General features: G+C 44.1%; 1 protein-coding gene across 3 annotated transcripts in view; it reads right to left on the bottom strand.

The window, feature by feature from the left end:
* LOC136621728 (uncharacterized) overlaps window positions 1-12,821 on the bottom strand; it is a 417,340-nt gene that overhangs the window by 249,333 nt on the left and 155,186 nt on the right. The gene's annotated exons all lie outside the window — the stretch shown is intronic.

Genomic DNA, 12,821 nt, shown 5'->3' with positions numbered 1-12,821 from the left:
CCAAAATCCATAAGGGGGTATTTCCACCCCCGTTACGGCCGATAGTTGCAGGGATCGGTTCACCCTGTGAACGACTAAGTTCGTGGGTGGACCGATCCCTGCAACCGTTAGTTTATAGAACCCCAGGTTTTCTGAAAGATAGTAAACATGTAATACAGAAACTACAACATTTAAAATGGTGTGATAATTTTCGTTGGATTTTGTGTGATGTCAAGGATCTTTATTCTAGCATACCACACCATGCGGCTATAGAGGCAGTTCGCTTCCATCTGCAAAATTTCAGCAATTACAGTAGTGAATTGAAAGAATTTATCCTTCTATCTACTGAATTTTTGTTAAAACACAATTTTTTTTCATTTGATCAAGAATTTTTTTTACAGATTTCTGGAGCCCCGATGGGTTCCAAATTTTCTCCGGCGATAGCCAACCTTTTTATGAGTTGGTGGGAGGATTCTTTCATATTTAATCATAATAATCCGTTTGCTGGCCGCATGGTGTGGTATGCTAGATATATTGACGACATAATAATAATTTGGGACGTAGGTTTAGTACAGGATAAATGTCATGAACAAATTAATCAATTTGATAGGTATATTAATAGCAATTCTGTCAACCTGCAATTTACCGTCACATACAATGAAGAAGAAGTGCCATTTTTGGACTTGACCCTAAGGGGTGATTGTACCACAGGGATTGAAACCAAACTCTATAGAAAAGAGACAGCATGCAATACTATTTTGCATGCGAGTAGTGGTCATCCTAAACATACCATAAAAGCCATCCCTATGGGAGAATTCATCCGTGCAAAAAGATCGTGTTCTGACAGTTCCACATTTAATACAGTAAAAACGGATATCAAAAATAGATTGCATCAAAGGGGCTATAAACAGGCTTTGTTAGACAGAACATGCTCTAGAATAGAAACATTAAAGAGAGAAGAGCTACTTATAGACAGACGTAAGGACAAAAGGGAAAGAAAAAATAAAGGACTAGTTTTTTCCACAGCATATAGTAGAGATTTTTATAACATCAGAAAAATTTTCTTTAAATTTTTACCAGTTCTCAGACAAGATGATGTAGTTGATGAGATACTAAACGAAGGAATAAAATTTGTCGCAAAAAAGAATAAAAATCTGGGAGATTTACTAGCTCCGAATAATTTTTCCTCCAATATAGTAAAACCGCATTGGCTGAAATTTAAAGGTTTCTACCGCTGCGGTAACTCAAGATGTACCGTCTGTCATGTGGCTGATAGAAAGGAAAGCTTTTTTGACAGTGGAGGTGCGAAAGAATATAAAATATGGAGCTATATTAATTGTGATACTACCAATGTAGTGTACATAATTCGCTGTAATGAATGTAATATAAACTACATAGGTTGCACCACACGCAAATTAAAAACGCGAATTAATGAACATATCCGCAATATTAAGAAAGGCAATATGAGCAGCTCAGGTGTAGCTAAATATTTTTGTGAAAAGCATGGAAACTATATAAATAATTTTTCGTTTTTTGGGATAGAAAAGGTAATGAACAAAAAGAAAGGTGCGGTCAGTCCAGAAAAAGTGTTCAAAAGGGAAGCTTTTTGGATCCTGAATTTAAACACCAGATACCCAAAAGGGATGAATTATAGAACAGACCTTATGTATATTTACTAGTTCTAACGAAATAAAGAATAATTCATTGCTTTTTCCCCAAAAAAAACCTTTTTTTTAAATATTTTTTGAAAAAAAAATTTTTGAAAAAAGTTTTTTTTAATTTTTTTTTTTCTCTGCTACAATAAAGCCTTTGTTTAATATAACGTTTCACAAGCATAGATATATGAATTAACAAATAAGCTGCTCTAGTTCCTTTTAGTTCTTCTAAGTCTGCATTCATTCCATTACTTTTTCTACCATACATATTAACTTATTCAATTTCATATTGTCCTACTATATTTACTATATACTCTATATGCAAATGAACATGGGTCAGTTCTTGCAGGAGGAACTGACCATGTGATTTGATTTAAGAAAAATTGCTGTAAGGGTTAACTACATGTGTTTTTAATTCACTAATTATATGTTAAGCTTTTTAAAGGTTTATGTGAACGTCTGTTAGTTAGAGGTGAGCAAGGTTTTGTAACCGAAACGCGTACTCTGTCTGTCAAGAGCACTAAATCACTGAAATAAAAGCAAGGTTTTTCACGACAAGCCGGACTCCTGCATCTGAATATAAGTGTCTAAACTAAAGCCAAAGCTAGCCGGATGGTAATGTGAAGGCGTGTGAGTATACCTGCTTACGGGACTAAAACTGCAGCACAAGAAGACAAGGTGGGATATTCTACTTTTTTAACCCCTAGTTGCACTATGTTTGTATCTGTTGAGTTGAACCTCACAATTGGGTTAATAAAAATTGTATATATAGAGGACCATACAAAATTTCCCTTGCTATGCGATGGCATTATACTTAGCTCCCCTTTTATATAGAAATTAGCCTGCATGTTCAGGAACAACAAAACAAGAAAATTAAAAAAAATAAATAAATAAATAATTTTTAAAAAAATAAAAAAAAACAAAAAACCTTTTCCTTATTTCTCTTTGTCAAAAGATAAGTACAAATATGAGCATATATGTTGTTTCTATGTACATGATATTAGTCTGACTTGCAGTATAGCCCCCATAAAGGGATCTGATCCCAGAGGGAGAAAAAATAAATAAATAAATAAATTCCATTTATTTTTTACTCTGGACAAATATACTCATATTGGTTTTCTGCATATATGATGTTTCTATATATATGGTGCAGGTTTGACTTGCAGTATAACCCCCCCCCCCCCCCCCAAAAAAAGGGGGTCTGGTTTAAATGTACTTTCTTCTCTATGTTTGATTCCTGTATATGCAATGCAGGTCTGACTTATAATTTAACCCTTAGGGGATCTAGTCCCCAGTTTATGGATCCAAAAGGACTCTCTGATCAGTATATCATTGCACGTTACCTTGCCCCGCCTGTTATTGGTTACTTTCTCTATACCAAAACATGTGAAACTAGCAGTACTGCATGAGTGTGAATTGATGAAATGATTGGCCAGATTTGAGCTCCCAGTTTGGCCTTTTGCTATATATTGTAGATGGTCTGATATTCTGATGCTCAGTTTGCGTGTGGTGCATCCAATGTATTGTAACTTACATGCCGAACAGCCTGCCATATGGACAACTCCTGTTGATTTGCAATTTATATATAATTTGATTGCATAAACAGTACTGGTATTGTCGCTACCAAACTCTTTAACACTTCTTGGTGCACATTTACACATCGGGCACCGTGATTGCATGCATCTATAAAAACCATTGTTTTTTTTTATTTATTTATTCTTTATTTACTGTAAGAAGCGAAGTAATATCAACAATTGCAATGATACATGCGTTGAATACAGCATACAGACTTAGTTGAACAGCATATGTGAACAGTTTTTAATTATTTTTTATTTTAACAAGGAAAATAATAAATGAAGGGAAGGGGAGGGAATAGGAGGGGGGAAATAGATGGGGGTAAAGGGGGAGGGAATAGGGTAGAAATTAGCGCATCTCAATATCTCCGATGATCTTTAGTTTTTGGAGTGAAATGTGTCAGAAATTTGACTGTTATCTGTTCGGTGGGGCTATTTTATGTTATGGTCTTTTTTGGAGAAGTGGGGTGAGTGCCAGGCCAAGGGCCCCAAGTTTTCTCGAATTGTTTATGTGTTCTATTAGCCCAGCTCGACAATTCCTCAAATCTACGGATTTCATTAACCTTAGTCAGCCACTGGGAGAAGGTAGGTGCTTGTGGCTGGAGCCAATGTATAGGTATGAGGGTTTTTGCTGCTGCCAGTAGGTGCGTGGTCAAGTTGGATTTGGAGGGTCTGAAATTTGCTGATGGTCTTGCTAGAAAAATATGTTCTGGGAGGAGGTTAAAAGAACTATTTGTTATATCTTGTATTTTAGTTTCTATCTGGTCCCAGAAGGGTCTTATTTGTGGACAGGACCACCAGATGTGCACCAGAGAACCGATGTGTTCGCTACAGTGCCAGCATGTATTTGAGTTAGAGAGCTTGTAGGCAAAAAGCCATTCTGGTGATTTATACCAGCGCGTTAGGAGTTTATAATGATTTTCTTGTAATCTGATGCATCTGGAGTGTCCGTGAGCATTTCCTAAAATAGATTTTACCTCCTTATCTGATAGATGTATCTTAACTTCCGTTTCCCAGGATCTAATAAATGCAGGTCTGGTATTGTCTTGGTGTTCGATTAACTTCTTTTTAAGGATTGAGAGTTTTCTGCTGTGGGTGTGTCTGGCTGCGGCGACCCATTCAAACTCCGTGAGAGGGCGCGAGGATACAAATGTTTTATTGAAATTGTCTAGAGTTTTTGCTAAGTGTAAAGTTTGAAGGTGGTTAAGAGGGGTGTGTGGGACCATTGCTAGGAGTTTTTCAATGAGCTGTGTATCTTTAGTGGTACGATGGAACCATAGATCTGTTATGGTGAGTTTGTCTAGAGTGGACCATAGTTGTTCTGTGTGTTTGTCTAGCTTTATGTTTAGAAACTCCGGGATGAGAGTCAAAGGTGCTATGGGAGAGGGGGGGGGAGCTAGTTCTCCTTGTAGCGAGTCCCAGGTTTCGCATGCGCCGCTTATGAGCGGATCATTTGAAGCCTTTTTATAAGTTCTACTTGAGGGGCACCATAAATCTTTTAGAAGGGTTGTGCCGTATGATGCTTGCGCTAGTGAGCTTACCACTTTTTTGAGGGATTAACTAGTTCAAGCTATCTGTTGAGTTGGGTGGCTTTATAGTATTGTTCTATGTCGGGGAGATTTATACCTCCTTTCTCCCTTCTCAGTGTTAGTAACTTTTGTGATAGACGGGGGCGTTTACCGTTCCAGAGGAATCTAGAGAAATTGGACTTGATGCACTTGAAGAATGAATTTGGTAGGCGAATCGGAATCATTTGTAGTTTATATAGAATTTTTGGTACAATATAAGTTTGGATCAAGTTTTTCTTGCCGAACCAAGTTAGGAATGGTAAATTGTATGTTTTTAATAGTGTTGTTACCTCTTCCAGGAGGGGGGGCGAAGTTTTTATTATATAAGTTCTCAAGGTTTTTTGTAATTTGTATCCCCAGATAGTCAATATGGGATTTAGCCCAGCTAAAGGAGGAGGTTGCCTGAAGTTTATTCACAGTTGACGGAGAGAGTGTAATATTTAATATGGTGGATTTTGAGGTATTTACTTTAAAATTTGAAACTGCACCATATGTTTGTAGTATTTCATTAATTTTGTTAAGGCTCTTTTCAGGGTTGGTTAGGATGAATAGTATGTCATCTGCGAATGCTAAGGTTTTTATTTGATGTTGGTTTAGCTTTAGCCCTTGAACTTCGTCACTTTGTCTCACCATCTGTAGTAAGATTTCTATTGAAAGAATGAAAAGGGTAGGGGAGAGGGGGCAGCCCTGTCTTGTTCCATTAGTAATTGTGAAAGGTAGGGAATATATATCGTTAACTTTTATTTTCGCATGGGGACTGAGTATAATGAGAAAATGGCTTGGGTGAGGGCAGGAGGGAAGTTGAATTTATCTAATATGGCTTGCATAAAGATCCAGTTTACCCTATCAAATGCTTTTTCAGCATCGATTCCTAGCAGTGCTAGGGGTATTTTTTTGTTCTGGGCATATCTTATTGTGTGTAGAAGGCGTGCTGAGTTATCTTTACCCTCTCGGCCTGTCACGAACCCGGATTGTTCTTCGTTTATTAGATTTGGTATTACTTTGTTGATTCTTTTGGAGAGTAATTTAGTCCATATTTTGACGTCCAGATTTAGGAGCGAAATGGGCTGGTAGCTGCTGCATAAAAGTGGATCTTTACCTTCTTTATGAATAAGAGTGACGAACGCTTCTTGAGCTTGTTTTGGCAGTTGTGCTCCTTTTAGCAAGGCGTTGAAAGAGGACACTAATTGGGGTAGTATAATTCCTTGATATTTTTTATAATAAGCTAAAGGGAGTCCGTCGGGACCAGGACTTTTATGTTGTGCAAAGCTATTTAGGATAGTTGTAAGTTCTTCCAGGGTTACTGGTTTTGTTAAATCAGAGGATTCTTTGGCTTTCAGGCTTGGGAGATCTAATGGGGAAAGTAAATCTTTGATTTTTTTCTTTTTGTCTTCTATGTCTTGGTTGTCTGGTTTGTTTAAGTTATATAGTTCAGTGTAAAACTCCCGGAAAGACTGGGCTATTTTTGTGGGGCTATGATGTAAATTTCCTGTTCGGTCAGTGATGGTGGGGATATATGTTTTACTCCTAGCTTTCTTAATTAGTGGGGTCATAAGTCTACCTCCTTTATTACCATGTGCGTATAGTTGGTGTTTGAAATAAAGTAGGGATTTTGCAAATTTGTTATTCAAAATGTCTTTCAGCCTTTCTCTGAGTTCTGTTAGTTTTGATTGGGCTTCCTGGGCTTTTTTTTGTTTTGCTATCTGCTCTAGGGTAGATATTTGCAGGAGTATGTCGTCTATCTCTTTCTGATTACGTTTTTTTTGGGTTGCTCCTAGGGCTATGAATATGCCTCTGATAACTGCCTTGTGTGTCTCCCATATTAGAGGCTGCTTATCTGGTGTCTGAATATTCTCCTCAAAGAAGAGTTCTAGATTTTTGGCTATTGTGTTAGCTATTTCTTGGTTTTCTAGTAGAGATTCATTCAATCTCCAGGACCAGCTTTTGTGAATTGAGCTCGGTTTAATAAGGGAAACTATTACAGGGGCATGGTCAGAAATTGTTATGTTGCCTATGTTTGGGTTCTTTATTTGGTGTATTAAGGAGGAAGAGACAAAAATATAATCAATTCTTTGGTGAGATTTGTGTGAGTATTGGTGCGATATCTAATGCGGTCCAAGCTCTCTCCAGGTCCGCTGGTGTGTGAATAATAATACGTTTGCCATCTTTTTGAATTGCCAGTCCGAAAGGCAAGAGCCATGAGTCTTGCAGGTTTTTAGCTCTAAGTACCTCGAGGAGGGGTTTTAATTGCCTTCTCTTAGTGAGGGTGGAGGGCGCCAGGTCCTGATATAGTTGGATGTTAGCGTCTTGGTATTTTATTTGATCTCTGTCTCTAGAAGCCGTTAGTATTGCTTGTGTGTCAACAAAGGAGAGTAGTCCGCAGATTATGTCTCTAGGGGGGTCTCCAGTTCTTGGCTTGGGTCTGAGGGTTCTATGGATTCTTTCGATGGTAACCTGTCTGGCTCGTTCTTCGCCTAATAGGTCTTTGAATATGGTTACTGCCATATTTCTCAAGGCTTCAGGTAGGATAGACTCCGGGAGGCCTTTGAATCTAATATTTCGTCTGCGGTTTCTGTTTTCTTGGTCCTCAATTAGGACTAGGGCTCTGTCGATCTGGTCTCTTTGCGTATCCATCTGGTCGGTTAGATCGTTTGTTTGTGCCATGAGATCGGTACAAGTATTCTCCAGGTCTTCTACTCTGTTACCAATTTGGTGGATTTCTGTTTTTATTTCTGTCAATTCTTTTAGGATAGGATGTAGCGCTTGTGCTAGTGCCTTTTTAAGGAAGTTCTTGGTTATACTTGATCTATGTGCACTGTTTAAATCTGTATCATCTTCGCTGTCTATGTCAGATGCAGAAATGTTGTCGTCTTCCGCTGCCGGTGGGGTTTTTTTTTTGGAGGGTCCCGCAGGAGAGTGGGCGCTTCTTTTCTTTAAATAGCGATGTAGATCAGATTGACTTTTAGATGTCATCTGCTGACTGGATGCAGGAGTTGCTTTTTCTTTTGCTGTCTTAAAGGAGATGTCCCGAGGCAGCAAGTGGGTCTATACACTTCTGCATGGCCATAATAATGCACTTTGTAATGTACATTGTGCATTAATTATGAGCCATACAGAAGTTATAAAAAGTTTTATACTTACCTGCTCCGTTGCTGGCGTCCTCGTCTCCATGGAGCCGACTAATTTTTGGCCTCCGATGGCCAAATTAGCCGCGCTTGCGCAGTCCGGGTCTTCAGCTTTCTTCTATGGAGCCGCTCGTGCCAGAGAGGGGCTCCGTGTAGCTCCGCCCCGTCACGTGCCGATTCCAGCCAATCAGGAGGCTGGAATCGGCAGTGGACCGCACAGAAGAGCTGCGGTCCACGAAGGTAGAAGATCCCGGCGGCCATCTTCAGCGGTAAGTATTGAAGTCACCGGACCGCCGGGATTCAGGTAAGCGCTGTGCGGGTGGTTTTTTTAACCCCTGCATCGGGGTTGTCTCGCGCCGAACGGGGGGGGGGGTTAAAAAAAAAAAAACCCGTTTCGGCGCGGGACATCTCCTTTAACCATTTTGCGATTTGTTAAGAGCTAAGGCTTCTGCGTAGGGCACAAATTATGGTGTGTATTTTAAAACATCGATGTTCTGCGTTCCCTTTATTTATTTATTTTTTTGGAATAAAGGGAATGTGTCTTGATTATGCTATTCTTCTTTGAGAAGGCGTGGGGTGGAAACTGGGAATAGTAGGACTTAGGTGGTAGGGGTCGTGGGTCACCACTGCTGGGCTTGGAGGGTCTGTGCAGGTCAGAGCAGCATGCAAGAGATACAGTATGTGCTGTAAACTACGCTCCCTGGATTTGTCTGCTGGTTAGGTGTTCGTCCTGGCTCTCAGCTGACAGCCTGCTTTGCTTACGGGTGAGTACTATCACCTCCCAGGGAAGGCACTTGCCTCCTATGTAAATGCGGAGAGGGGAGCAGGGACTCCTGTCACTTTGGGTGCTTATGATTGTTGGCGCCGTGCGTTTCTATGCTAATCGTGCAAGCCGGCTTGCCGCTCGGCTCCAGAGCCCGCCGTTGTTTCAGGGCCTTTCAGTCCTTTTGTTTGTCTCCCCCGGCTCTGTTGTTACGTGTAGCAGAGCGGAGAGGAGTTTCTCGGTTATGTGGTGCACTCCGAGTGCTTCCGTCAGGCTGCGGCCGACTCGCGGTCTCTTGTGGCCGGAAATTTAGTCCCTGGCTCAGGCCGGTCAGTTAGGCCTCACCTGCCGCGTCTTTTTTAGGATGCGGAAATGTCTCTTCTCCGGTCCCGCTTCTCTCCCCGTCTCCAGGAGGTCTTCTTCGCAATAGAGGAGCTTTAGGTATGTGGAGAAGGTGTTTAAAAACACTCGTTTTAGTGGTTCTCCAGCGAGCTCGCTCACAGTGCGACTTCCCGCTCTGGTGGTTAGGCCACGCCCCCCCAAACCATTGTTTTTTAACCAATTGGTGTCTGTCTGTTTGTTGCTGTTTCTGTTTGGGTGAACTCTATTTTGCCTAAACATGAAATCAATCGATTTCGCCCTTCTAGACACACATCTGGTGCCCGACTCCAATAAACTTTTAATTTGGGATCTTGTTTTAAAATGGCTAGATTGTTGAAAAAAATCTCTTTGATCTGTGTGAATTGTCTGCTAAACGGGGTTGAAAATGTGATGCATTCTCTGCTTTAATTTATCTAAATACTTCTCATTTGGACTGGTTTCTCTTGTTTGTCTGGAAGCTACAGTTTTTTTTGCCCGTTGTAGAATGCGTTTTCCATATCCCCTGTTTTGCAACCTATCACAGATTTCTTTTTCTGCATATTGGTAATCTGTAGAGATGAGCGAACGTACTCGTCCGAGCTTGATATGCGTGCGAATATTAGGGTGTTCGGGATATTCGTTACTCGAAACGAATACCACGCGGTGTTCTGGTTACTTTCAGTTTCCTGTCTGAGACGTTAGCGCGCTTTTCTGGCCAATTGAAAGACAGGGAAGGCATTACAACTTCCCCCTGTGACGTTCAAGCCCTATACCACCCCCCTGCTGTGAGTGGCTGGAAAGATCAGATGTCACCCGAGTATAAAAATCGGCCCCTCCCGCGGCTCGGCTCAGATGCCTTGTGACTTAGCTGAGGGAAAGTGCTGCTGCTGGTGCTGCTGTAGGGAGAGCGTTAGGAGTTAGTGTAGGCTTCAAGAACCCCAACGGCCCTTCTTAGGGCCACATCTACTAGTGTGCAGTACTGTGTTAGCACAGTATTTTAATTTTTTTTCCAAAATTGGATCTGCAGAGCATTGCGCCCTGCAATAGGGACAGAAGTGGGGGTTAGGCAGGGAGAGTGTTAGGAGTTAGTGTAGGCTTCAAGAACCCCAACGGTCCTTTCTAGGACCACTTCTATCCGTGTGCAGTACTGTCCAGGCTGCTGTTAGCAGTGTTGCTTATTTTTTTTTTCTCAAAACCGGCTGTGCAGAGCATTGCACCCGGCATTAATACTACAGGGATAGAATTGTGTAGGCAGGGCCAGAAGACATACATTATTCATTGAATACACGCAGTGTGGGTGTTCCTTGTAAAAAGCAGGGAAAACATTCTATTTGGCCTGCCTCTGACAGTACTCAGGGCTCTGTGTACGTGTGCTGTGCGCTGAACGTTCAGAAAAAAATCAGACGCAGTCAGCTACGTTTTACCGCAGGCGTGCGGCAATTTTTTTCCTGCATGGGAAATCCCTGATCTGCTGTAGGTAGCGAATTACTTTGCATCACTACGGTTCTGGGACAAATTGGCAGGGCCACAACACAGTTATTAAACTTAGTATTCATTGAATACATGCAGTGTGGGTGTTCCTTGTAAAAAGCAGGGAAAAAATTCTATTTGGCCTGCAGGCTTGCGCCAATTTATTTCCTGGCTGTGAAATCACTGGTAATACAGCATGCTGAGGGGTAGGGGTAGGGCTAGAGGACGTGGACGCGGCCGAGGACGCGTAGGCCCAAGTGAGGGTGTGGGCACAGGCCAAGCTCCTGATCCAGGTGTGTCGCAGCCGACTGCTGCGCGATTAGGAGAGAGGCACGTTTCTGGCGTCCCCACATTCATCGCACAATTAATGGGTCCACGCGGGAGACCTTTATTAGAAAATGAGCAGTGTGAGCAGGTCCTGTCGTGGATGGCAGAAAGTGCTTCGAGCAAGCTATCATCCACCCAGAGTTCTGCGCCGTCCAGTGCTGCAAATCCGAATCCTCTGTCTGCTGCTCCTCCTTCCTCCCAGCCTCCTCACTCCACTACAATGACACATGCTCAGGAGCGGGAAGACTCTCAGGAACTGTTCTCGGGCCCCTGCTTAGATTGGGCAGCAGTGGTTCCTCTCCCACCAGAAGAGTTTATCGTCACTGATGCCCAACCATTGGAAAGTTCCCGGGGTCCGGGGGATGAGGCTGGGGACTTCTGCCAACGGTCTCAAGACCTTTCAGTGGGTGAGGAGGACGATGACGATGAGACACAGTTGTCTTGCAGTGAGGTAGTAGTAAGGGCAGTAAGTGCGAGGGAGGAGCGCACAGAGGATTCGGAGGAAGAGCAGCTGGACGATGAGGTGACTGACCCCACCTGGTGTGCAACGTCTACTGAGGACAGGTCTTCAGAGGGGGAGGCAGCAGCAGGGCAGGTTGCAAGAGGCAGTGCGGTGTCCAGGGGTAGAGGCAGGGCCAGACTGAATATTCCACCAACTGTTTCCCAAAGCGCCCCCTCGCGCCATGCCACCCTGCAGAGGCCGAGGTGCTCAAATGTCTGGCAGCTGTTCACAGAGACGCCTGAGGACCGACGAACAGTGGTGTGCAACCTTTGTCGCGCCAAGATCAGCCGGGGAGCCACCACCAACAGTCTCACCACCACCAGCATGCGCAGACATATGATGGCCAAGCACCCCACAAGGTGGGACGAAGGCCGTTCACCGCCTCCGGTTTGCACCGCTGCCTCTCCCCCTGTGCCCCAACCTGCCACTGAGATCCAACCCCCCTCTCAGAACACAGGCACAACCGTCTCATGGCCTGCACCCACGCCCTCACCTCCGCTGTCCTCGGCCCCATCCACCAATGTCTCGCACCGCACAGTCCAGCCGTCGCTTGCGCAAGTGTTGGAGCGCAAGCGCAAGTACGCCGCCACGCACCCGCACGCTCAAACGTTAACCGTCCACATCGCCAAATTTATCAGCCTTGAGATGCTGCCATATAGGGTTGTGGAAACGGAGGCTTTCAAAGCTATGATGGCGGCGGCGGCCCCGCGCTACTCAGTTCCCAGTCGCCATTACTTTTCCCGATGTGCCGTCCCAGCCCTGCACGACCACGTCTCCCGCAACATTGTACGCGCCCTCACCAATGCGGTTAGTGGCAAGGTCCACTTAACTATGGACACGTGGACAAGCACAGGCGGGCAGGGCCACTACATCTCCCTGACGGCACATTGGGTGAATTTAGTGGAGGCTGGGACAGAGTCAGAGCCCGGGACCGCTCACGTCCTACCCACCCCCAGAATTGCGGGCCCCAGCTCGGTGGTGGTATGTTCGGCGGTGTATGCTTCCTCCACTAAAGCACCCTCCTCCTCCCCCTCCTCCTCAACCTCTGTCTCGCAATCTAGATGTGTCAGCAGCAGCAGGACGTCGCCAGCAGTCGGTGTCGCGCGGCGTGGCAGCACAGCGGTGGGCAAGCGTCAGCAGGCCGTGCTGAAACTACTCAGCTTAGGAGATAGGAGGCACATGGCCCACGAACTGCTGCAGGGTCTGACACAGCAGACCGACCGTTGGCTTGCGCCGCTGAGCCTCCAACCGGGCATGGTCGTGTGTGACAACGGCCGTAACCTGGTGGCGGCTCTGCAGCTCGGCAGCCTCACGCACGTGCCATGCCTGGCCCACGTCTTTAATTTGGTGGTTCAGCGCTTTCTGAAAAGCTACCCACGCTTGTCAGACCTGCTCGGAAAGGTGCGCCGGATCTGCGCACATTTCCGCAAGTCCCACACGGACGCTGCCACCCTGTGCACCCTGCAACATCGCTTTAATCTGCCAGTGCACCGACTGC

This window comes from Eleutherodactylus coqui, chromosome 3 (assembly GCF_035609145.1).
Source record: "Eleutherodactylus coqui strain aEleCoq1 chromosome 3, aEleCoq1.hap1, whole genome shotgun sequence".
Classification (NCBI taxonomy): domain Eukaryota; kingdom Metazoa; phylum Chordata; class Amphibia; order Anura; family Eleutherodactylidae; genus Eleutherodactylus; species Eleutherodactylus coqui.
This window is presented reverse-complemented; position numbering and strand designations above follow the sequence as displayed.